Raw genomic sequence first — 26,206 nt, forward strand, 5'->3', positions numbered from 1 at the left:
GTGCTCAGTAGAACTCAGGCTGCAATTAAACATCCTAACTCTGATTTTCCCTTGCAGGTTTTCTGCTGGAGGCACTTTGTTACCATAACGTAAGTGTTGACTAAGATGGCACTCCATATGCCTTGTATTTCATATAAATTTCTTGGTTTATATGTCATGATCTAGTTCAATTGTGTTGTTTTGATGTGTAGTCTTTGGATAACTTGTAATACAGGAAAGAGAATCAAGGTAACCACAGAAGATTAAATAAGAAAACCACATAAATTCTTGTTTATTTACAGTAGATATGATAAATGCTAGGTTTTGAATGAATTTTTACCTCTTTCTTAATATATTTGTTAATATCTTTTAATAATGAACTTTCATAATCGTATTACCAATTCTTATAAATAAAACTATCAACAGTAACTAAAAATGGAGTGCCAAAAGGAATCATAATGTGTTTATTCTCTGCTTAAACTGGATATATTAATATATGGTGTCACATTGGAAGATGAATGATTACAAGTTAAAAACACTAGTCTTTGTAATGAGCCATCGCATTGGCCTCCTCTGTCTGCCCTTTTAGAGCTAACTGTGATATTCTGAGCATTGCTGCTTTTTTTTTCCTGTTTTTTTCTTTTCATGTTTTCCATAAAGAATGTTTCTACATTATGAGTTCTTCATGGTACAGGCAAATTCACATCTCTGGAAAATGTAAGCATTAGTCAGTCAACTATTACACATAAGGAAACATTTGTACTATCAAATTAGAATGGATAGACTAAAAAATATCCTCAGTTTTTTCTACTCACCTATTGTTTCCCACTGAAGAGCACAGTGGGAAACCTATATTAGCTTAAAATAAACATACAGTAGCTTCAGGACATAACTTTATTTCCTCTTTTTCCTCTTTAGTTTTAACCACCAACTGTTCATCTGTATAAGCAATACTGAGAAATGTATAATTGATAGATAGATATTTTTGCAAAAACTCTAAAAGAAGAAAATATATTTAATTGAAATGAATGTTAAATGGCCAAGGACTTTCAGACTAGCTTGTTTGACAACTGTATATAATTCTCTTGTATCTAATCTTTTTGATCTTCTAATTCAATTTACTCAAATAGATATGATTTTTTAATTTTATGTTTACTTAAATTAATGAAGAGTACTTTTCCCCTCCCCCCAAGTAATTTTGATGTAGGAGACAGTACTGCTTTGTCATGAATTTGATCTCTTATGCTTTTGTCATGCTTGTGGAGATTTTTGCCTGTTTATTCTCTGTGTTTCAGATTTGCTACAATATTTTGTGGAATATGCTGTGGTTTTGGTAATGATAAAGTGGCACATCCTTTAGATTAAATGTTTTTAGCTACTGTAATTTCAAGGACCAAGACTGATGGATCAGTCCTTACAGGTGATCGCTTCCAGCCATCTGCTTCAATAATTTCAGAGCACCTGATGATAGTCTTAGCAAAAGATATTTTGAGATCAGCAGGTTGCTGCATCACATTTTATAAACTTCATTCCTGTCTCACATATAATTCATGTTTTATAAAGAACTTTATAGCCATTCAGACTGAGGAAATATGAATTGAGCAACTTGCAAGGGAAGATTTTTTTTCTTTGTTGTTACCGGTTTTACCTTACTTCTAGCTTTTCGCTTTATTCATAGCTTCCCTTAATAAAGTACTTTCATATTAGAATACTAAGTGACATTCAAATTAAATTGAGTCAATTTTATTAGATTTTGCTAGAAAAATAGTTTTGTAAACATCTAAATGAAACTTCTGAGAATTGGTACAATTTTCTGGTTTTTTTCTCTTTTAAATTTCATAGTGTGTTTATATGACTTCAGAATTCTTTTTACTAAAAAAAACCCTGAAGTTCCTAATTCACTTGGGTGCTTTAAAAAAGTTAAATGTTTTTTGTGTTCTCTTTAAACTTTAGAGGACAAAGAATTACTGTGCACAGGGAATATATAGTGGAGTTGAGAATGTATCTTTTTGAAATCTTAGACTTGCATTTTACTCATAGTGCACTGTGTTGTGCCACAGGATTTAATCTTTATACAGTGTTTGTGGTTAAAAGAAAAAGTCTTTAAACAGACTTTACTTATAATTTTCTGGTACTGTTATTTAACTGCTGCTGTTATATTTTTGGGTAATATTTAGATTCTGTTTTCAGTAGTTTGACATTGTGAGGTCCACCTGGAATCTATACATTTCAATGAGATCATTCTTCTTTATAAAATAGTTATCTGCACTCGTTTACGGAAATTGGCTGCCACTCCTGTAGCTGAGTAACATCCTCTGTTAAAGTTTACTTCTGTACCTGTAGTAGTGTTAACATGGAGTTACATAGCATGTTCATGTTAGTGAAACAACTGAGAGTCTCTGAAAGCTGCACAGAAAAAAAAAGGACTGATATGGGAAATAGAAATGTATCTTTTTTTTCTTCCCATAATAGCCCTGTTGTCATTATCTAGAAGACAGGTAGGATGCAGAATGGAGTTTCTGAGTAGTTTATATCAAGCAGCAGCTCAGTGCCACAACTGTTATTTTTTTAATAAATTTACCTGTTTTTTGAAAAGTGACTGTGTTACTGAGTTCCACAGACACAGTACACACAGGGTGCTGTTTTCTTTACTACTTCATTCATGAACTATGTTTTCTCCTCCATTCAGAAACTGTCAAGCATTTGGATTAGGAAAAACTTCTTGGTTTTGCTCTGTAATTTTACGAGCAGGACTTATCCAACCTTTAAGGTTTTAAGAAAAAAATATTGTTTATATATGTAATTACAGGAAGATAAGGAGAAAGTTTTCCTGTAGATATTTGTTGCCTTGAATTGTATAGTTTGGATCCATGCTGTGGAATGAAAAATATGTGTTCAATAGGTTCAGACAATACAGATTAAGTGTACATTCTCGAGTTGAAACACTCATTCTTCAGTATGTAACAAATCTACTTTCAGCAGCTACTGCTCTCTTTGCTGGATTAAGCTCCTTTTGCATTGCCTTTAACAAACCCAAAGTTGCAGATTATTCAGATTTTTTTTCTCTTTTTTGTTATTTTTTGCTTTTGCCAGCAGTGATTGCTATTCGTTGCTGATCTAACAGTAAACTCTGGCCCTCAGCCAGATAATCCCCTCTGTGACTCTTTGTATGCCTGAACTACTGTGTTTTTTTTCATTCAAGATACCTTTGAAAAAACAAAATTTGCCCGCTTCCTGGAAGTACTTCCTCTCCTACTTCTCCTACTGTGTTTTTTTAATCCTTTACACTTTCAGGGACGTCCTCACTTTTTTTTCTTCTTGGAAACTTTTTCTTGGATTCTCTGAAAGATATAGCATGTTCTGAAAATTTCTTAATAATGCACAATCTTCCCGTAACACTGTGTTCGTTTTAAATCAGATGCATTTTGGGGGATTCTTTCAAATTCTCTGACAAAGTAGTTTAGACAGGAACTAAAATGGTAAAGTCAGAGCTATTTCTGCTCCAATTAATCTTTGCATTAGAAGGTGTTTCACAGAGAGCTACAGAAGTGATGATTTATTTCTGTGGGAATTGTCAGTTATCATCAGCACTGTAGTTGGCTAAGAAACTGTGACTAGGGCATATAAAATAAAACTGAAAAAATATTTTTCCTGACCTTCAAAAAGGTTATTGTCATTTGCTTCCAGTAAAAAAAATATAAAAAATGCAGTCAATGTATTCTTATAAAAATAAATGTAAAAATTATAAATCTAGACAGATTTAATAAAAATCTTAGCAATGGTGAGAGTTATTAAGTTACACGACACTGAAATTTCTCATAACTTTTATATTTATGCTATCACTGCACTAGTCAACAGGCAATAAAATTAGCACTTAGAGACAACATTGACCAGATAAATAGTAGCAGAGGAGCCGAATTAGTCTGTTGATCTTGTGTGTACAGGTTCATATAATCTGTAATTAATTACTACTTGATGAATTGCTGAGGACGGCAGTGTGTGGTCATCTGTTACGTGGGGCCTCTGAATACTGGAAAAGTTTGATCAATTTGCAGGAGTAATAACCTCCACACTGCACCATACAACCCACCCATTTTGTCACATCTTATTCTGCCTTGATTTCTACATAAGTAATCCCTCCAAGAATGAAACACCTCTATTTGCTGCTTCTGTATACACTTGTGTTGGCTAAAGAGAATGCAATGTTTGTGCCTCCTGGTGTGTTTTTGTTTGGTTCTGCTTAAGGAATTTATTATGATGAATGAACTTGAAATCCTGGCAAATAAAGTATTCTGATGTAAAGATGCAGTTATTTTTAAAAATGATTTAGAAAATCACAGGAATATTTTATTTTGACTAATGAATAATTTTGACCCACAAAACTGATTCTTCAGAATACTTCCTGAGCAATAGTTCAGTAGAGTACCCATCAGAGCTTTGAAAGTGGACAGGTAAATGTTCTGGAAAATAACACACGAGAAATACTGTTAGAGAAGGCTCATTTCTATAAAGATCTAGCTTCTCCTTATATTCTAGATCTTAGTGTGAGAGAATAAACACATTTCTATTGAAAGTGTGTGCACATTCTCTGGCTCTTATCTCCTTCCAAAGCATCATTTGGCCATTTTCCACCACCTCCTGTGGACAGTGCTTCCTTTCCAATGTTTTGTGCTGTCTGTAAAGTGTCAGGCAGGGTATTCTACTCTCCTGATCAATTCTATATTTAAATGTGTGCTTCTTATACAGTCTTTACTAGTTTGAGTAAGCATTCATCCATTTTCTGTGTGCTTGTCTGGAATTTCAAGTTATATGTCTTTAGGAAGGACCTTTTTTCAGACTTCATCATTTTGAAGTCTGAATATGTATGTATAAAAGTTATGATTTGTAGCTTTGCAGTAGTAAATGATATCTTGAACTTTTTTTTTTTTTCCCTTTGAAAGAAATGCATTCTGTTACATAGTAAAAGGTGGTGACTATGGGGTCACCCTGTGATGTAATCAGTCAGGTCAGGTAACTACAGTACTGACTTCTGGCCTAAAATTTAGAGTAATATTTGAAATAAGAAATTGAAAAATGCTCGAAACTTGAGGTAGTTAAATACATCTGTGTGTATGTATATATGTATACATATACTGTGTTTGCTATATGTTAATCATAGATTCTGTCTGTAATCAACAAACAGATATAAATGTAGATACAGGAGATGGCAGGATGGCAGTGAATATCAGTAAGGCTGGAGTCAAACAGCCTTCCCAGACTAGAGACTCAGGAGCTGATGTCTTGATCTTGGTTAAGTTTGAAACTATGCCCCAGCAAAGGTTGTAAGAGCAGTTGAGGCAGGGCTGTCAGCAACACCCTGGTGATACAAGAGTGCAACCATTCTCCTTGGGACCAAACAGCACCCAAAGTCACTCATGCACAGATTTCTAGTTCTTCTCAGTATCTAAGTCAGCATCCTTTTGTTTTCATGTAGGAGTATATAGTACTTTTGTAATGTGGAGGAGATATGGGTGGCACATTGGGCTTCTGGGTAAGCTTTTAAAAGGTTAGCTCAAAAGATAAGGTAGAAAAAAATGTGCTAGAATTGATCATGTTGTATTTACGGACTAGTTGCTGCACATTTGGAGCTCTGGTGTCCATGGAAATTTAGTCACATATGTGTTTAAAGCCTTTGCATTGTGATACCTGAGCTTTGATTGGGAAACTTCTGGTCAACGTCTTGTTACTGGTTACTTCTACTCAAGGAGTTTGACTGAACGTGTCTTTAGGAAATCACAGTTTTCTTTTGTGGGTTGTTGTTGCCAAGAATATAGGTTAGTCACTGTAAAAATATTCCTAAGAACAGATAATTCATACCTTTGCAGTGTTTGTATTGAGAATTACTGGTGTACTATAAACTTACCACTTTCCAGAGATTAGAACATTTGTCTGTCTACTTGCACAATAATCATTGCATTGTAACTGGATTAATGGACGGACACTAGGGCTCTCATCATTGTTAAGGCCTGCCTCAACCAGCCTAGTGGGCTAGGTAGGGCTAAAGTTTCTTTTGTATGTTTGTGTGGCAGTTCGGAGCAATAGCAAATCACTCCCAGGGTATGCTCAAATCCAGTATTAACTTTAAACTCAGCCAAAGGAACAAAACAGATGTCAATCTGCACTTTAAACACAGTCCAAGTTGCAAACAGTATACAGCAGGAACTTGAATGCTATCAATTCCACCACAAAATGTCAAGGGAATAAAAACAATGTGGTAGAATAAGGGGAGAGAATAAGGCAGAGAAAGAAAAAGAAGAGAAGCAGCAGGGAAAAGAGAAAAATAATCTCCATCCTAATGGATTTCAACAGTGGTTTCCTCGGGAAACATCATCCATGGGGCAGAGGGTGCCCACACTTGTACTTCTTGACTGGGATTATTTATGGAGGAAATCCATCCCCTCTTATCATGTGAGGAGTGGTCTCACTGTGCCTGTGCAGTTTCTTTGTGTGGCAAATTCTTGGATTGCTGTATGTGCAGAACTGCCTTAAGGAAACAACTTCTGCATGAACCCCTTACATCCAGATGATATTTAAAATGTACAAAGTGCAAATAAAGAAGTTGATCTTTACAATCATAACATTGTCATAAGAAAGTAATGTTCAGAACTGCACTAGTTCAATGCCTGACTTCTGAGAAAACACAACTACCACTAATTCCACTATTTCAATGTTTACTGGAAATTCTCATTCTTTTTACTAATATTTCTCCAGTGTGTCCCATTGGGGCAGTAAGAAGGGAAAGAAAGAGAATAGAGAAGCTGGTATCTGTTGTGGAGATAAAACTAATTCCTAAAAGAATACTTAAGGCCTATTCTTTCAGATATTCTTGATTGAATGCAGTAGGTGTGTGGAGACTAGGGCTCTGTTTGGCTGATTTACTTTTTTAATTGTCAGTATGTCAGACTGATCTAATTACCAGGGTACTCCTCTTCACCCACCATAAGAAATTAATCAACACTAATCATTATAAACAGTTCTGATTTCAATGTTTCTTTACTTTTAAAACAATTACCAAACCACTTCATTTCTGTTTCCCTTCTTTAGTCTAGGAGCATTATTTGAATCCTTAATTTGAATTGTTTTTCCTCTTAATCATCATCATTGTAATCCTGGAACCGGCATCGAATTTCTTCCTTTTATACACGTTCATTATGTGAATTTTAAAAGTATCTTGTTTGTCTGGATTTTTTTTTTTCAGCTCTCTCATAGGACAGAGGAAAATTTACTACAGACAAACATTAAGTCCTAGAGACTGATGTGAAATAGTTGTCTGTATCTGTATAATTTCTATCATTTTAAGGTCTCAACTTGAGATGGATGTAGCCTTGGAAGTGTGAACCAGGAGATAGATTCTCCCTTACTAATGACGTAAACTCTCTGCCTCTCACACTTACCCTGCACAGTTGCATACATTAGTAATAAAACTTCACGTTTTCTATGTCTGGAGAAGCTGGTCTGACAATTCATAGTCCCGGCTGTGAACCAGTTAATAAATACTTTCATAATCATGATAAAAACATAAAGCTGACTAGGGTTTATCAATATCATTCATAGAATCATAGAAACATAGAATTGCCAGGTTGGAAGAGACCCACCGGATCATTGATGCAATCATTCCTATCAAACACTAAACCATGCCCCTTAGCACCTCGTCCACCTGTGCCTTAAACACCTCCAGGGAAGGTGAATCAACCACCTCCCTGGGCAGCCTGTTCCAGTGCCCAATGACCCTTTCCCTGAAAAATTTTTTCCTAATGTCCAGCCTAAATCTCCCCTGGCGGAGCTTGAGGCCATTCCCTCTTGTCCTGCCACCCGTCACTTGGAAGAAGAGGCCACCACCCTCCTCTCCACAACCTCCTTTCAGGTAGTTATAGAGAGCAATGAGGTCTCCCCTCACCATCCTCTTCTCCAGGCTAAACAACCCCAGCTCTCTCAGCTGTTCCTCATAAGGCCTGTTCTCCAGCCCCTTCAACAGCTTCATTGCTCTTCTCTGGACTCGTTCCAGGGCCTCAACATCCTTCTTGTGGTGAGGGGCCCAGAAATGAACACAGTATTCAAGGAGCGGTCTCACCAGTGCCGAGTACAGAGGGAGGATAACCTCCCTGGACCTGCTGGTCACACCGTTTCTGATACAAGCCAAGATGCCATTGGCCTTCTTGGCCACCTGGGCACACTGCTGGCTCATGTTCAGTTGGCTGTCAACCAACACCCCCAGGTCCCTCTCCTCCAGGCAGCTTTCCAGCCAGACTTCTCCTAGTCTGTAGCACTGCATAAGGTTGTTGTGTCCCAAGTGCAGGACCCGGCATTTGGCCTTGTTAAACCTCATGCCATTGGACTCTGCCCAGCGGTCCAGCCTGTTCAGATCCCTTTGCAGAGTCTCCCTACCCTCCAGCAGATCAACATTTCCACCCAGCTTAGTGTTGTCTGCAAACTTGCTAAGGGTGTACTCGATGCCTTCATCCAGGTCATTGATAAAGACACTGAACAGGGCTGGACCCAGCACTGAGCCCTGGGGAACCCCACTTGTCACTGGCCTCCAGCTGGATTTCACACCATTTACCACCACTCTCTGGGCCTGGCCATCCAACCAGTTTTCCACCCAGGAGAGTGTGCGCCTGTCCAGGCCAGAGGCTGACAGCTTCTCAAGCAGAATGCTGTGAGAAACTGTGTCAAAGGCTTTGCTGAAGTCCAGGAAGACCACATCCACAGCCTTTCCCTCATCCAGCAGCCGAGTCACTTTGTCATAGAAGGCGATCAGGTCAGTTTGGCAAGACCTGCCTTTTGTGAACCCATGTTGACTGGGCCTGATCACCCGGTTCTCTTGCGTGTGCTTCATGATAGCACTCAAGATCACCTGCTCCATGATTTTCCCTGGCACTGGGGTCAGACTGACAGGCCTGTAGTTCCCTGGATCCTCCCTGCGACCCTTCATGTAGATGCGCACAACATCAGCCAGCCTCCAGTCCAGTGGAACTTCCCTAGTCTTCCAGGACTGTTGGAAGATGATGGAAAGGGGATTGGCCAGCACATCCGCCAGCTCCTTCAATACCCTTGGATGAATCCCGTCTGGCCCCATAGACTTATGGGTGTCTAGTCGGGCTAGCAAGGCTCTGACCACCTCCTCTTGGATCATGGGAGCCTCATTTAGCTCCTCTAGCTCCTGGGTTTGTACACAGATGGAACGACTTTCTTTACAATTAAAGACTGAGGCAAAGAAATGCTACTGTCCTGCTAACCACCTTCTTCACTTCACCTAGAACAGAAAACCCTACCATCTCATGATCACTTTGTCCTAGGCGTCCACCTACTGCCACATCCCCCACCAGGCCTTCTCTGTTCACAAACAGCAGGTCCAGGAGGGCACCCTCCCTTGTTGGTTCATTCACCAGCTGTGCAAGGAAGTTGTCTTCCATGCACTCCAGGAACCTCCTAGACTGCTTCCTTTCTGCTCTATTGTACTTCCAGCAGATATCTGGAAGATTGAAGTCTCCCACAAGAATGAGAGGCATTGATCTAGAGATTAACCCCAGCTGTTTATAGAAGAGCTCATCAGCTGCTTCTCCTTGGCTGGGTGGTGTGTAACAGACACCCATCACAAAATCTACCTTCTGGTGGGCTCCTCTGATTTTAACCTACAGGCACTCAATCTCCTTATCGCCACAATCCATCTCAACAGTGTCCAAGTCCTCCCTTACAAAGAGGGCTACCCCGCCTCCTCTCCTACCCTTCCTATCTCGCCTGAAGAGTTTGTACCCCACCATAGCTGCACTCCAGTTATATGAGTCATCCCACCACTTTTCCTTGATGGCAATGACATCATAGGCTCCTTACCCTACGACAGCTTCCAGCTCTTCCTTCTTACTGCCCATGCTGCATGCATTGGTGTAAATGCACTTCAGCTGAGCTGCTGAGCCTTCAGCCCTCTTAGAGGGAACAGAGTTCATTTCCAATTGCCTGGTCACTGGAGTAGCTAGCACCAGAGTGCCCGTATCTCCCTTAGCACCCCCAGGTGTGTTCTCCCCCACTTTCTGTGTGGTGATGTACTGGTGGTCCTCACCAGCACACCCTCTCCGAATCGCCAGTGCCCCACGTCCAGGCTCGTTCCTGTCTAGCCTGGTCTCAACCCCCTCCCCCTTCACATCTAGTTTAAAGCTTGATTTATGAGCTTAGCTAGGTGTTTAGCAAGGGCTTTATTCCCCCTAGGAGACACACGTCCCATCTTTAGCAACAAAGCCTGGGGGTGCGTGAGCCACTCCATGATCAAAGAAGCCAAAGCCCCTTTCCTCACACCAGGCTCAGAACCAGGCATTAATCGAATTCTTCTTCCTGACTGCCAGCTCCTCTCTATTTAGCCATGGGATGGAGCAGAATACTATTTGTGCTCCAGAGCCCTCCATCATTTTCCCAATGGCCCTGAAGTCTTTCTTGATGGCTTTGGTCTTTCTGTTTACTAGATCATCATTACCAGTTTGGACTACTATCAGAGGATAGTAGTCTGTCTCGTGGACCAGGGAAGGAAGTTTTCTAGCTACCTCCTTCACTGATGCCCCTGGTAAGTAGCAGACCTCTCTGTGGAGCGGGTCCGGTCTGCAAATGGGTCCCTCCATTCCTTTTAGGAGGGAGTCCCCAACAACAATCACCCTCCTCTTCTTCTTAATGGAGGATGGTTTTATCTTTTTCTGAGGATGGTGCGGCCTAGGGAAAGATTCTAGGCTGTGGGAGCCATCATCCTCGTCCTCATGATTGGATTCCACCTGCAGCACATGGTACTTGTTCATCAGGGGGATCTGGGGTTTTGCTCTCTGATTGAGGGGAGCGGGTTTCCTTCATCTGGCAGGAACTTGCTGCCATTCCCCATCTCTTGTAATCCCAACCTTGCAGCTTGCAGGTGGATGGTGTTTGGACACCAGGCTGCTGAGTTAGTGAGAGGGCACTACTCCACTGGTCTATCTCCTTCTCACACTCCCTTATGGTCCTCAGCCTCTTTACCTCCTCCCTTAACTCCTCCACCACGTGAAGGAGTTCCCCCACTCGAGCGCAGCTTTCACAAATGGAGCCAGTAACAGAGGCACGAGCTGGTGTGGGAGGGGGGCACTGCCTGCAGCCCAGGGTCTGGGTAGCTGCCTGCACCCACTGTGGCTCTGTCTGGGTGGCATCATCCATCTGGCCTGCTGCAGCACACGGAGCAGCTTTAATCTTCTGCCGGGTGGCCACCATGGTCTTCAGTGTCTTCTGTCTAGTCTCTAGGTCCTCCCTACGCCCTGCCATCATGCCCCGCCCACTCGAACTGCCCCACTCCTCTTTGCCCCGCTCCCAGGGGACCGTTTAAATCTCCCGCGGGGGCCGCCGGGACCGCCCCCTCCCGTCAGGCACCGCGCGGGACAAGTGTGTGGGGGCTGTCAGGACCCCCGCCCCTGCCTGGGTTTTTCTGGGATTTTCCCGGCTCAGGGAAGCTCCCACCGCCTCAAAATGTCCACCCCACCACAGAACTCACCGTCCTGCTGCTGGGTGCCGCCGAAGAAGCCTTGGAGAACAAACAGATAAAGCGACAGTCATTACATTGCTTTGATATGATTATTAACTTTTTAGGAAATATAAATGGAGAAAAATATAGTGTATCTCTTAGCAGATCTTGCATTTCAAACTTTCCTATGTAAGCCTGTAACTTCCTCAGAAGCTTCCATCCATTGTGACTGAAAATCAGTTAGCAATAAAAGGATTCCTGTTTAAACACTAAATTAAAAGAAGATGACACAAAAATATAATGATAAATATTATTCCATTTCGTTGAATTGTTTTATTCATTTAACTGTCAGTCTGGATTAGCCAGGATTCTGCTTACACACTGCTAATCATTACATGCGGTGCCTTGTAATCAATGTGCTGATAATAGTGTGGGTTTATAAAAGTAAAGATGAATAACCAGCTCTTTTTGAATGTGTAAGTCAACAAATGTGAACTCATTTTTATTAACAAATTGATAATTTCCTAATAATAATATTCTAATATGTGTTCATTTCATGTTTATAACTGTTCATCTGTAGATAATTCACAAATAATTTCGAGCTCATTGATAACACTTGTTACATTTTTATTGGTTTCAATTATCTCTAGTATTATTTCTGTATTGAAAGGCTATGGAACTATCAATGTAATTGAAAATTTTGAACTGTGTACCGGAAGAGGTGGTAGGTGTCATTTAAATCCTTGATATTTTTTATGTGATTTTCAGTTTACTTCAATATGTATTCTAAGACTTGCCTTTAGATTTATTCATGATGGCTAGTTTCTTTCCTGGTAAAACTGATATAAAACACAGTCAAAAATATGATAGCATTTGACCAATACCTCTAAATAACAAATAGTTAAATAAAAAATGAATATTTAAATAAAGATAAGTAAATATCTAAAAATAAATACAAAAATTTGTCAAAAGCATTTATTCTGAAACATTGCCTCTTTCTGCTTTGATTGATATCAAGCCACCTATGATTCATATTTCATTACAACACTATGCCTTGCTCTGGCTCTTTTTTTCTGTAACTGATTTTCTGAACTGAAAATTAAGATTTTAATTCAGCTTAAAAGCAGTGATTGAAAGCAAAATGTTTATTATATTTAAGTATAAATTTTGACTTAACCAAATGTGTTTTTATTCTGGGTTTTAAGAAAAGTCACATGGTAACCATCACCCTAAGAGATCTGAAGAACAGATGAATGCATAGCTTTCTTCCTCATATTTTTTTATTGTTTTTATTATAACTGACAGTATATTCTTAACTTCATTGCTGTTCATACAGTCACAGAATCACAAAACAGTTGAGGTACTTATGGAGATCATCTAGTCCAACATCCCTACCAAAGCAGTTTTACCTAGCAGTTTCACCTAGGAAAGTGTCTAGACAGGTTTTGAATATCTTCAGAGGAGACTCTACAACCTTTCTGGGCAGCCTGTTCCAGTGCTTTGTCACCCTCATGGTTAAGAAGTTTTCCTCATGTTCAGGTGGAACTTCCTGTGTTCCAGTTTGTGACCTTTCCCCCTTGTCCTGTCCCTGTATACCACTGAGATGAGTCTGGCCCCATCCTCGTGTCGCCTGCACCTTAGATATTTATGAACATTGATAAGATCCGCTCTCATTCTTCTGCTCTCCAGGCTAAACAGACCAAGGTTTCTCAGCCTTTCCTCATCAGAGAGATACTCCAGTCCCCTTATCATCTTTGAGGCACTCCACTGGACTCTCCAGCAGTTCCTTGTCTTTTTTGAGCTGGGGAGCCCTGAGTTGGACACAGTACTCTAGATGGGGCTTCATTAAGGCAAAGTAGAGGGGGAGGATAACCTCCCCTGATGTACTAGCCTTATTCTTCTTAAGGCACCTCAGATTGCTATTGGCCTTCTTGGCCACGAGGGCACATTGCTGTGTCTTGGTAAACTTGTCCACCAGGACTCCCATGTCTTTCTCTGAAGAGCTACTTTCCATCACCTTTCCAGGGGATGGAGGTGAGATAACTGGTCTGTAGTTTCCTGGGTCCTCCCTCTTGCCCTTTTTGAAGATTAGAGTGACACTGGCTTTTCTCAGGCACCACTCCTGTTCTCCGTGATCTTTTAAAGATAATGGAAAGTGGCTTAGCAATAGCACCTGCAAGTTCTCTCAGCACTAGTGGGTGCATCCTATCAGGGCCCATGGATTTGTGAGTGTTGATTTTGTCTAGGTGGTCTCTAACCAGATCCTCCTCCATGAAATGGCTGTCTTCCTTTCTCCTGACTTTCTCTCTTTCCTTCAGGGTCTAGGATTACTGAGGGATGGCATTAGCCATAAAGACTGAAGCAAAGAAGGCATTCAGTAATTCTGCCTTCTCTATATCCTCTGTCACCAGTCAAGTGTCTTATTTTTTAAATTCTCCATCCATCAAATTTACTTGACTAACATTGAGTTCCAGTGGCATTACCTGGCTTGCTTTTAAGTTGTGTACTGTTTTAACACTGTAACTTCATGCAAGTATGTTGATATTGAGGAGGTAATCAATGTTTGAAGACCTGCTGGAAAAGAAGCACTTTCACAGAATTCTAAGAAAATGCCAGTGATTGGATTATATTATTATAAACATGTCAGAGAAATTAAGTAACATGTTTCTTTTTGAGTAACATCTATCTGTTGTTTTCAAAATTCAGTTTTAACTGATAGAGTGTAGCTCTCCTTCCTACTCGCTTTTGAGAGTACAGAAAGATTGCAACCGAGATGGCTTTAGTTTCTTCACATGCAGAACTGCAATTTCAGGCATGAAAGCATATAAAGCCTGTGTCAACTTGTGCTCTGACTTTTATTCTTTCTGAGCTGTGCAGCTATTTACTGTCAGTAATCTCCAGAAACTTTTAATTTCCCCTCACTTGACTGGAAGATTAAATAACACAGCAAAGTTCATGGTGGAGATATGGAAAATGAAGTGAATGTTGCATGTTAAATGTCAAGTGTTTATTGTCAAGGCACCTTCAAGTCCATTGACTTAATATAGCTCATAGTTCCGTGAGTAAACCAGAATTCACGAATAGCTGGCCTGTTTTTCTGTGATTTTTTTTTTCCACAGTAACACATGCAGACAACCAGAATTAAAGTAGGAGTTTCTTTTTTGCCTTCTTTTTCTCTCCAGTGCTTTGATCCTGCACTTTTGAAAATGAGAAATACAGGAATAATTGTCAAAAGAGAAGCATTTCAATAACATAGGGAAAACACTAGCTAATGCCTGTATTATTTGCAGTATTCCATCAACAACCAGTGTGCCAGACTCTTACTGGGAGCCAGCAGCACTGTTCTGGACTCTGAAAAGATTCTGCAGTCTTTGATGATGTTGATAAATTCTGAAAATACGTTGATTGAACTGAAAGTAATTTCTTGCTTAGGCAGTACGTGGCATCATTCAATATATTTATTTTTGGAAGGAAAGAGAGGAGGAGGTTGTACTAGGAAAGCGTAAATCTGTCTAATGGTGTTGTGAAAGAATAATTCCTAAGTCTTTGTAATTTAGTTGTGAGATATAGCGCAACTGTTAAACCCCAAGGCAACACCACTTAACATTGTGACTGTCCCTGCAGCCACAGCACTTTTTGCAATAGTTTGAGTCACTTATCACAAGCTCTATAACATATCTGGAAGCCTCAAGTGCTACTCGGCTCACTTCCTAGAAGCAGCCTTCACTAAATGTTTCTTATGCTGCAGTTGTGAAACAAACAAAATATGTAAAGAGATAAGCTTGTGAATTGTAGGTACTACTCTATGCTAGTGACTATGTATTGAACCACTGCGTTAGAAAAAAGTGTGAAGCTGTCACCTTCTCTTCTGGATGAAATATAAAACAAAGGTTGAGCTTTCCTTTAGTAATTATTAATACACTACCTATTGCTTGTCATTTTAGCAGTAGAAATATTGACCAAAATGTGAGCTCTTACATTTAATTCTGTGTAGCTGCATAACTTCTGAAATTTCTGTTTGAATAAAGCCAATGCTAACTAATTATTTTGTATTGCTGTCACCTTGGCTCTTAGACAGTTGCTGTGTTCTGAATTCCCAGAAGGATTTTGATTGAGTAGTAGTCCATGCTACTTTTTTTCTGTTGTCATTCTTATATTTTAAAAGTAAAGAACTAATTCTAAATGTAAGGACAATGTTATTTAAGATCTAGGTAAATGAATCCATTTTCAAGATGAAAACTAAACCTGAAGCTGAGTCCTTAATTGGCCCTTCTGTTCCCCAGCACTACTGAAATTAGGCACAATTCGGTGTTCTTTCTCAGCAGAGAAGGCTATGTTGTTACATCTCCTTCCTATTTTGCTCATGATAAGCATTTTTTTTGTCCCCTCTATACTATTACTTTATGCTCCTCTAAGTTAATTTAAAGGGACTGACTAACACTATAAATCCAGAAGACATTTGAGGTTTTGTTGTGGGCTAATTGGTTGGCCTTGCATCAACTCAGTTGCTCTTTCTGTCATCCAGAAAACTTAATTTATTTTGTATGATACTCCTTTATGGAAAAAAAAAAAAATTGTGATATGGTAGCCTCAGTTCCTAAGAATATAAAAATTAAAAAAAAAAAATCTATAATGATATTAAGAACATGAAAAAGTTGTATCTATGCATAGAAGCAATGTCTATTTAAGGATAAATTTGGAAAGACTGAAGCAAAGTATGAATTATTACTACAGAGAGTTATAAGGCTTTTGAAAAAGATTAGATGTAAGAAAATATTAAAGATACTGTATGATATTTTTATTTTATGTGAACACATAACAAATGTCTGAAGAGAAAATGAAGTATTCAGTGGCATAATTCTATCAATCTTCACAAAAAAAAGTAAATTGCAAGCCTATTTTTAACAGTTAATAATAAAGAAAATAGATGCAGGCAAGAATAATGGCAAATAAGTTAACATTTGTTAACAGATGCGTGTTTCATATTTACTGTATTCAGATATCCTGGAAATAGGTGAGTAATTAGGAACTGATAATACTGGAGAACTTGTAAGGCAGAGGGCTGTAAATGAGTCAGCATTTCACCTAACTGGGGCTTAGCTTGAACTGTAAAGTAAATGCATTTGTTATATTATACTGCTTCTGAAGAGACAAGTAAAAATAAAAAAAGAAGTAATCTAAACAGAAATGTATATATGATGTAATAATGTTTTCAGTCCACTTAACAGTGGATGGGGCATTTTGTTTACATTTGAGTACTGGAGAAATTTTGACAAATATGTATTCTGACAAATATATGTTCAGATAGCAGAAAAAAAATGAAGATGAAATGCCCAAAGGATTGTAGCATTGGTTGTTACACTGAAAGCTGTGATCAATGGTTTTCACTCTTACAGTAGGTGAGACAAGAAGTTATTATTTGCTGCCTCAAGAAATGGGAAAATGATATTAAGAATAACAGAACAATGACAAAGTAATGCCAAGAATGCTTTTGCTAATAGTTTCTATGAGTAACTAGAGGGCAAGAAAGCAGAAGGATCTCTGAAGATGCTTGATTCTACTTCAGAATATTAGTGTATGCACTAGGTGGTTATTTGAATTCTCCTGAAATCCTGAATTTCTAGGGTATTAATAAAGAAAAGTAAGAGGCATTACTCTGGAGGATACAAGTATATAATAAATCTGATATATTTTGCTAAGTCTCCAACTTGCCATGTTTAATCATTATCATTCTCTTAGCTAGAATTTTTCAAGCAGAAGTGTCTTGGTGGTGTGGACGTCACTAATTATAAGTCTTTAGTAATGATTGTGCAAACTATATTTGTACAATAACAGCAGAAAAATGTAATATCAATAGCAATAATGTATCATGCTGATGAAAAGTGTTTTAATATTTAGATTATCTCACCTTCATTTATGGTCTTCTCTTACTACTTTTTCTACTATTGTTATTATGAATGCTACTGCTAACTTGCAGAAATGTTTATTAAAGCTTAAAATATTTTTACATAAGATTTTTACATAAGAGTTCAAGCTCTTTATGTTTAATAGTAATAGTGTTGCTTCCTATTTGAGAATGGGCTATGAGAAGAAGTGTTTTGAAGGACTTCATCTTTTTGCTGAAGATTTGTTTCCTGAAACCATTATACTCTTCCTCTTCCAGGAGCTGTGTTCTATGATGCTCCGTACTGCTGTCATCTTAAGCATTTAGTTGTTTAGTAAATGGTTTTCTTTTCCCAAAAATTTTACATTCTCTCATTTAATTTCATCTTTTTCTTTCTCAAATTTGCAATATTTTTATTCTAGTGATCTTTGCTTCCATATACTGTCTATTCACAATATGTAGATGATACCTGCAGCTAGATATTTCTGTGTGGTTATATGCAGGCCATCCTAACCACACCTATACACTTATGTAGCAGTGTTAATACCATGTGGCCACATACACGTCTGTGAAACAAAGCTTAACTAATCCAAGGCTGAAACTCTGCATCAAAGTGCTTCATTCTTAAACAAGAATCCCTTGTCTTTTACCTGATCCTATGGAGATCATAGAATCATAGAATCACCAGGTTGGAAAAGACCCATCGGATCATCGAGTCCAACCATGCCTATCAAATACTAAACAATGCCCCTCAGCACCTTTTCCAGCTGTCCCTTAAATACCTCCAGGGAAGGTGACTTACCTCCCTGGCCAGCCTGTTGCAGTGCCCAATGACCCTTTCTGTGTAAAATTTTTTCCTAATGTTTAGCCTGAACCTCCCCTGGTGGAACTTGAGGCCATTCCCTGTCATCCTGTCCTTTGTCACTTGGGAGAAGAGGCCAGCACAACTGTCCCATCCACAACTTCCTTTTAGGTAATTGTAGACAGCAATGAGGTCTCCCCTCAGCCTCCTCTTCTCCAGGCTAAACAACCCCAGCTCTCTCAGCTGTTTCTCATAAGACCTGTTCTCCAGCCCCTTCAACAGCTTCATCACTCTTCTCTGGACTCGCCCCCGAGCTTCAACATCCTTCTTGTGGTGAGAGGCCCAGAAATGAACACAGTATTCAAGGAGCGGTCTCACCAGTGCCAAGTACAGAGGGAGAATAACCTCCCTGGACCTGCTGGTCACACCGTTTCTGATACAAGCCAAGATGCCATTGGCCTTCTTGGCCACCTGGGCACACTGCTGGCTCATGTTCAGTCGGTTCTCAACCAACACCCCCAGGTCCCTCTCCTCCAGGCAGCTTTCCAGCCAGACTTCTCCTAGTCTGAAGCACTGCATAGGGTTGTTGTGCCCGAAGTGCAGGACCCGGCATTTGGCCTTGTTAAACCTCATGCCGTTGGTCTCAGCCCAGCGGTCCATCCTGTTCAGATGTGTATGACAGTCAGGGGAGGTGAACTGCATGTGAATAAATCTTCTTTTTAATAGGAGGCATGGTTTGTTGAGGGAAAAACTACAGTTATCTAGCTTAGAAATTTAAAGATTAGTTTAGTATGTTTCATATGATTCTTTTCTCTAGTTCCTGTGAACCCATCTGTGACTTTTGAACAGCTGGAATCATCAAACCAGGCAAAGGATTATTGATAATATTCTAAATAGAAGAGTTAAGCAGTATTTTTTTTTACCTCTTATACTACGAAGTCTTATTGTCTCACCACCTGGCTTTTTTCCACCTATTTAAAAAATGCATATTTTTATAGGAGTAAGGTAATGAAGAAAAGGCAGTTTGCTTTGGCAGATTCTGGAAGGAGAATCTTCATTACCATGGTCTGTAAATTACTTCTATCAAGATTGCACCTTTTAGGCAATTGCTTTCTGCCAATGCAGACTAGCCAGCCTTACTTTCTTTTCACATGAAATATATTACAGAGTTGCTCTACAGCATATTGGCTTTATAATTTACTTCTCAAATGTATGCTTTTGCTGCCAAATCTGTGCTTTGTCATCACACTGATTTCTAGTTCTTAGTGCACAACTGTCAAAAAACTGAGCATAGGAGCTGAAATTAGCCCCTTTTAATTGGCGAAGTAACAAGAGTCACTGAGCACCTTCTGAGAGGAGCAAATAGTACTCCAGGTAGCTGGCAGGAGGAAACTATCAATAAAAAATAGTCTGCATGCCCCTTTATCAGTCTCTAAATGGAACTCTGTATTTCCTACCTTTTAAAGCTTCTAATATTTTTTCTTATTTGCTTAACTCAAAAGTTCTTGAAGGGTGAGATTTCTTAGAAGTACAGATTACTGATGTGTGTTTGAAAATTACCAGGATGAGGTGATTCTTTTGAGATGTTTCTAATTATTTAAGTTGTGCTGTTGTATTTCTGTATCTGTATTTTTGGAAGCCAAGCTAAGCTCGGCTGTGTGTGCATACAGACAGTTTGCATTTCTTTATGGCTACATAAATGCAATATGTCAGAATCACTGTTCCATGAAGAGCTGACAGAACTGGAGAACTCTATCACGTTACTTACACTTATTCCATGAGCACCTGCATGCCATCACTTGTTTCTTTGTAAGTATTTGATGAGGCTTTAGATACTAAGTGGATTTATTAGACAACCTAACAGTTTTTCTCACAGCAGCTCATGTTCAGTAGCATTTTCTCTCAAATCTTGACAGGTTTAAAGTTACTAAAAGCTTTAAGCATTTTTTCTCTGTATACAGCATTCTCTTCTGTAGGATGGCTGAGGACTTGTTCAAAGAGGGCCACAAATAATGAGTAAAAAGCATAAGACTGTTGTCTCTAGGTTTAAATTCATAATTCAGGAATCTGCAGGAATATGGTCACTTATAAAGATGTTTTAAGTTCTCTGTTGACAACAAGGAACATTGCACAACACTGATTGGAAATCTTACCATGTTTTGATATTTTAGGATAAGCAAGAAGTAAAACTTACTAACCATACTGACTAGAAGATATTTGTTTACAGGTGCAAAAGGCAAAACAATCTTTAAAATCAGTCTTATTTCCTACTAGAGGCAATGTCAAGCTCTTTTAAGCTTCTGTCAGAGCAGTAAGAATGAACGGTCTCATGAATTGTGCTATATCTACCTATAAAGATTCTTAATTTTCTTGGGAGTCTACTCTGCTGTTAAATTGATTTCACAGTAAGAGTCTGTTATTCAGTCTACTTGTTTCTTTTCTTCATGTATTCTCATAAATAACATTGAAAAGGGATAAAGGGAGGTACTCTGGGATATAATCTACAGGATTTCCTTGAAATCATTCTGCCATTAATACTCAAGGAAAATATATTTTTCATAAGAAAAATAGAGGTTTTTGGCTGAGATTTCATTTTCTTTTAACGTATTTGTGAAATGTCTTTTCAATTGAAACTGTGAATGATTGCATCCTGAAAAGCAAAAACTTTGTCCTTGGTAGAACAATATAAAACACAAATAGTAAAGAAAGTCTCTGCAGCTCAAATAACTTCTTCCTATATATGAACTATATTCTTGACTCTCATAAAATGTTCACACTCAGAAATAAAGATTAAATTGTGCAGGTTTTGTAATGAAATTGTAGCATGTTCCTGTCAATTTTCCAGCTGATATTTTATGTCTTCATATATTACCGTAGCACAATTACTGAAAAATACTTCCAATCATTTAGCTTCATGTTTTGTTTGTTTCCTTTTGTCTTTCCAGAAATGAATTTCATTGTTATGCAAAATCCTGTCTATTGATACAGAAAGCAAATGGGCGGATGTTCTACTGAATGTTATGAATGACATGTAAGTGTAATGCATTTACTGTAATACTGATTACTTCTTCAGTTTAGCTAGTGATTATGATTTGATTTCATCAAAGAAACCATTGGTTAGAGATGTTACTTAATTTATTTTTATCACAGCAGCAGATAAGGTACTATGACAGATTATATCTGAAGTCATACATTTCTGAAGGTATTTTTGTCTCCCTGTTTTACTCTGCATATCAGTTTCCATCAGACTCTGCTACACATTCATAACCTCCCTTAGGAATATCCATAGCAACACAAGTCAAGAGTAATGGTAATTGATAAGTAAAGCTCCAAAAAAAAAAATTATTCAGGGCCTACCTGGACAGCAAAATTAACTGACCTAGATAAAATTAAGTATTTGTTAGCCTTTCCCAAAATAGCAATGCTGTGGCCTTTTAGAGTAAGAACTGCAACAAGTCTACACAATGGCTGAGAGAAATTCTGATTAAAATCTTCAATTTTCAGAAGACACTAGGTAATATTAGTGACCTTCTCAACTGGTATGCAAGAGAAGGTGAAAAAGGGCATTTATTCTTTCTCACAGCAAAATCTATTGAGCATTGTTGCTATTCAGTAACAATATTATTTCTGATATCGCTAGTGGGTCAGCAGTCTTAAATTGTATACTATTTATGTTTGATTTCATTGCCATAGGCATTTCTTGCCTGATAAAGGTCCAGTTTTTGAGACTGAAGTTGGATCTCTGAACATTCATTTCACTTTTGGAAGGCTGATTGATTCAACTTTGTTCATGATGTTGTTTCAGTCTCTTCTGCACACAAACAATTGTAATTCCAATATTTGAGGACTGAATATCTCATTTGAATAGCCATGCACTTGCACAGGAGAAGGATTTTGAGCATCTTATTCAGAATTTTCAGCATGACTTCTGTCACGATTTTTAGAAAAGCTCCAGTCTAAGACTAATAGTGATATTAGTTGATTTGAGGTGATCTATCATCTATACTGACTAGCGAGAGCATAAACGTGAGGTTTGCCACAGAGCCAGTCAGCTTGTCTTTGTTCATGTGAACTTTCCTCACAAGTCTAAGTAATTAATTTACTTCATAAAAGATGGTCTTTTTACAAATAACTTATCAACTTAAGGAAAGACTGATTTGAATCTTTATGTTCAACTGTAGAGGTTCCCAAACTGGCATCTAAATCTATGCAATGGGACTGCATCACGTCTGTGTTCTCTGCTGAAAGAATTACAAGAAGCAGATGCAAATTGGTCCTTTGGTCAAAAAAATGGAGATGTGATGTCAAAATCCTTGTTTTAGCTAGGAGTTTAGCTGGGGGAGAAATAAAATCACCAGACATCCCTTACCAATGTCTCTATGGTTTTTTGTGGTTGTTCATAAATACCTTTAATGTCATGGTCACATTAATTTTTTTGTTATTAGGGAAAGGAAATTGATTTTTCGTCACTGCATTGTGAAGATTATTTTCTTTTTCTATTGCTCACTAGATTTTGTGGTAGGTCAACTTGAAACAAAAATTAAGTGGATTAGTATCATCTTATTGTCCAGACTAAAAGTTTGATTATAGTTGGCAACGACTGTACAGCTATTGTCTGTAGTTGAGCAGGAAACCATATGGTGTCATCATTTACATTTTCTGCTACTAAAGCCCTTTAAGTTTATGATGACCATCTCTTCCTGCTTTCTGGGAGGTACTAGCTCCTACTCCCTGTTTCCATAAAAGGACAGCAAAAGATGCGCTACACACAGTAGCAGTATATTTATACATGCCTCAATATAGTTATTCAAAAGAAAACTAAGAATATATGTGTAGTGCGTGCTTGATTTTCAGCACATTCAGCAATTAAGCTATTCTGGCAACAAAAGGGTGATGCTGCTACTGATGAGAACTTATCTACACTTTTCCAAGAAATTCTTCTCACATCATATGGTGGAAAATAGCATGTGTATTGTCAGTCTTTTATCACAACAGTCCACCTGATACCTTTTAGTAATAATAGTGCTTTTGCAGCATGTGAGAATCCAATAAAATGCAATTCTTCAATCAAAGCTGTGATCCACAAAGGCTGGAGGTTTGAAATTTGGCTGTACTCCTAGCTACGCTTTTTTGTTGCTAGGTTTTCCTGGCATGAAGAGATACCAGTCCTTAGTAATCCTTGTTACAGGCTCCCCATCACTGATTCCCTGTAGCCTCATGTGAGCATTCGGCAGCTGAGGAAACCTAGGTCTAAGGGGAACTGTCAGACCCAGGAGTAGCTCTGTGACAGGACCCTGAAGGCATGAGAGACAGGGTTGGACATGGAGCGCTCAGGGCTTTGAGAAGGCTGGTGCTCCAGAGGCAGCTTCACTTCTAGGGGTAAACTAACCCCAATCCTTTGTACCAGCATACGTGATTTTTGAGTACTGACACTGCATTGAAGGTCCATGAGCCAAGGGCAGCTCCTGACATTTCTCGTTGTTTCCTTACTGTCTTCACAGTCTTTCATTTTCTAGACTTCTTCCCAATTCAAAGAATTCAGTGTTTTTACAAAATACTAGTATTTCACGGAACAGAAATACTGTGTGAGGAGTTCTATTGCTGTTTAATTTAAAGGAAAATAATAATAATAATAATCTGTGTAGTACTGATAATAATCCAGGCATGTATTATTTTTAAAGAGGCTTTATGTGGAAAATATTCTTTAGCTGAAAACACTGTTCAGGAATAAGTACTTTATTTCTTTCTCTTGTTAAAGGATTGGCTAGTAACCAGAAGCATTTTATAGTTCAGAGTTACTTGAGGCTCTGTTATATTTAATTAGACAGAAGCTGGCTGTGACGAAGAGCAGAGAAATGAGTAACAATAGATTATGGGACTGTGTATCACAGAATATACAGCTTCAGCTTGCGTGCAGAAAGTATCATTTAGCTGTGATAACAGATATTAGATTTCAATCTATATGCTGTGTGTTATTAATTTGTTTTTCTCCTTTTGTATGAAGAGGTCCTAATTACATGTTAGACAAATACGGCTCTTTAAAAACTGATTTGAAATAAATATTCCTTTAAATACTTGCAAGTTCAGCATGCATTTTGTATAATATGTTCTCTTGCTGATAATTTTTTTATGCATACTCAGAATCATGGAATCAATAAGATTGTATTTTTATTTCTGTCCAAGTTTACTGTTATGAATGAAATTATTTTTCCTATTTAAGCAAATTTATGAGGGAACTGTGGTAGGTACAGTGAGAACATTGAATTTGAAGACCTAATTATAAGGACTGATTATTAATATGTAGGGTTGAAGTACTAAGGTAAACATTTTCCTTTGGAGCAAAAGTGCTGGTGTTTTAAGTAATTTTAAGTCTTTGATGTTTCATCAGCTTCAATTATCATTTGAAGTTGAGGAATTTGAGGTATTTTTAGCCGGACAAACACTTCCACGTGCATTCTTCATAGCAGAACTTCCTTGTAGGTTAGTGCTGTTAGAGTCTCAATGAAACATCTTCATGAAGCTTCTGCCTAGTAGCCACTTTTTGTGATACACAGAAAGATATTGATATAGGAGGGCTTTTGGTTGGCTACTGTGGTTATCTTTTTGGTCTCTATGTCCAACTTAAAAAACAAAAGGCTTTAACTTTATTGTCAATGATGTTGAGAGATTACTGATTACTGATTAGTAGCATTTCATAGTTTCCTCTGCTTTTGGTGTGACTGTGATATTTTTTAATTACCTTATATCCCCTTTTAATTTCACACTTTCAGAGGGGAGGAAAAAGAGAAAAAAACCACTTCTGTGTTATTTCATTTTATTGAATTTTAGTCACAGGTCCATTACTTTGCAGTCTGGAAATTTCAGCACTGTTCTTTCATAAAGGAGCACAGGCTGGGTTCAGTGGTAATGGTTCCTTCATATTTAGTGTCTGCAAGGTATGGCCCCTAACATGCTGATAATCTAGCACATAAGGTGTTTGCATGTCGTGTATTGACAATGGGCCTGTACAACGTTATGCAAACCAATGCTATGCAGTACAACGTTATCCCAAGACCAATACAAAGCATGCGTGGTTTCTGATAGACCTTTTTATACAGTGATTACAACTTACCATACTTGCATCGTTTTGTGGACATGTGCATCCCATCCCTATCAGAAAAAATTGTCTCCTTATGTTCAATAACTCTCTGCTTGGTGTTCTTTTCTCTCTGTTATTCTGGATCATTCTCTTTATCTTGCATCATACTTTTGCGTAGACACTTCATCTATTGTTAACAGCTCCTGTGGGGCCTACTTTAATTCTTTTATCAAAAAGAATGCAAAATTATAAAAAAAAAATATAAAAGATACAAATGAGAATACTGTTCCAATCTATTGCTGTCAATGGATTCTGGGAAGTTCATAAAAAATGTCAAAAAGAGTAGCATCCTAGTTTGAGATTTAAGATGGGCCTCAGGTTTGGTTGGGTTTTTTTGTTTTGTTTTGGTTTTTTTCTCACTCAAAATAATCAAAACAACAGTCTTGATTTTCATCATGAAATAAGCTGTATAGATTGCAATCATTTAATTGGTGATGATATCTGTGAAGAACTGAGAGGCAAAACATTAATTTTTCAAGAAAAGCTACAAATTCTTTTTCAGGAATGTTCCTAAAGGAAACTGTCTGAAGAAGGGGATCTTTTCCACTTGGTCAGCACTATTAATAGCTTGGTTTAGATGCATTACTATAACTGCTCACTTTGCGCTCCTCAGCAGAGGAGACTACAGCAGGATCTGCAAGGTCTTTGCTGTCTGCTGACCCTGTAGTCTTTTCTGATAAGTTTATTCATGTATTTTGTGATTCAAAACAAAAATTTTTATATTTCATGCAAAAATAGCCTGGCTTCTTCCCACATGTTTATAGTGTGTTATGTAAACGCTTTTAGTTTCTTTTTCTTCCCTAAATAGCTTGTTTACAAAGGGACAGGACTAGGGACAATGGGTATAAACTGTAGAGGGGCATAATTTAGACTGGACATAAGGAAGAATTTCTTCCCCAT

At 38.3% G+C, this 26,206-nt stretch overlaps 1 protein-coding gene across 3 annotated transcripts in view; it reads left to right on the forward strand.

Moving 5' to 3' along the window:
- Positions 1-26,206, forward strand: part of LRRC4C (leucine rich repeat containing 4C) — a 548,021-nt gene that overhangs the window by 201,471 nt on the left and 320,344 nt on the right. For all 3 annotated transcript variants that reach the window (XM_069858064.1, XM_069858060.1, XM_069858062.1), the window contains exon 2: positions 21,114-21,199. The gene's annotated coding sequence lies outside the window, so the exon portion shown is untranslated. The remainder of the gene's footprint in view (positions 1-21,113; positions 21,200-26,206) is intronic.

This window comes from Phaenicophaeus curvirostris, chromosome 5 (genome assembly GCF_032191515.1).
Source record: "Phaenicophaeus curvirostris isolate KB17595 chromosome 5, BPBGC_Pcur_1.0, whole genome shotgun sequence".
NCBI classification, from domain to species: Eukaryota; Metazoa; Chordata; class Aves; order Cuculiformes; family Cuculidae; genus Phaenicophaeus; species Phaenicophaeus curvirostris.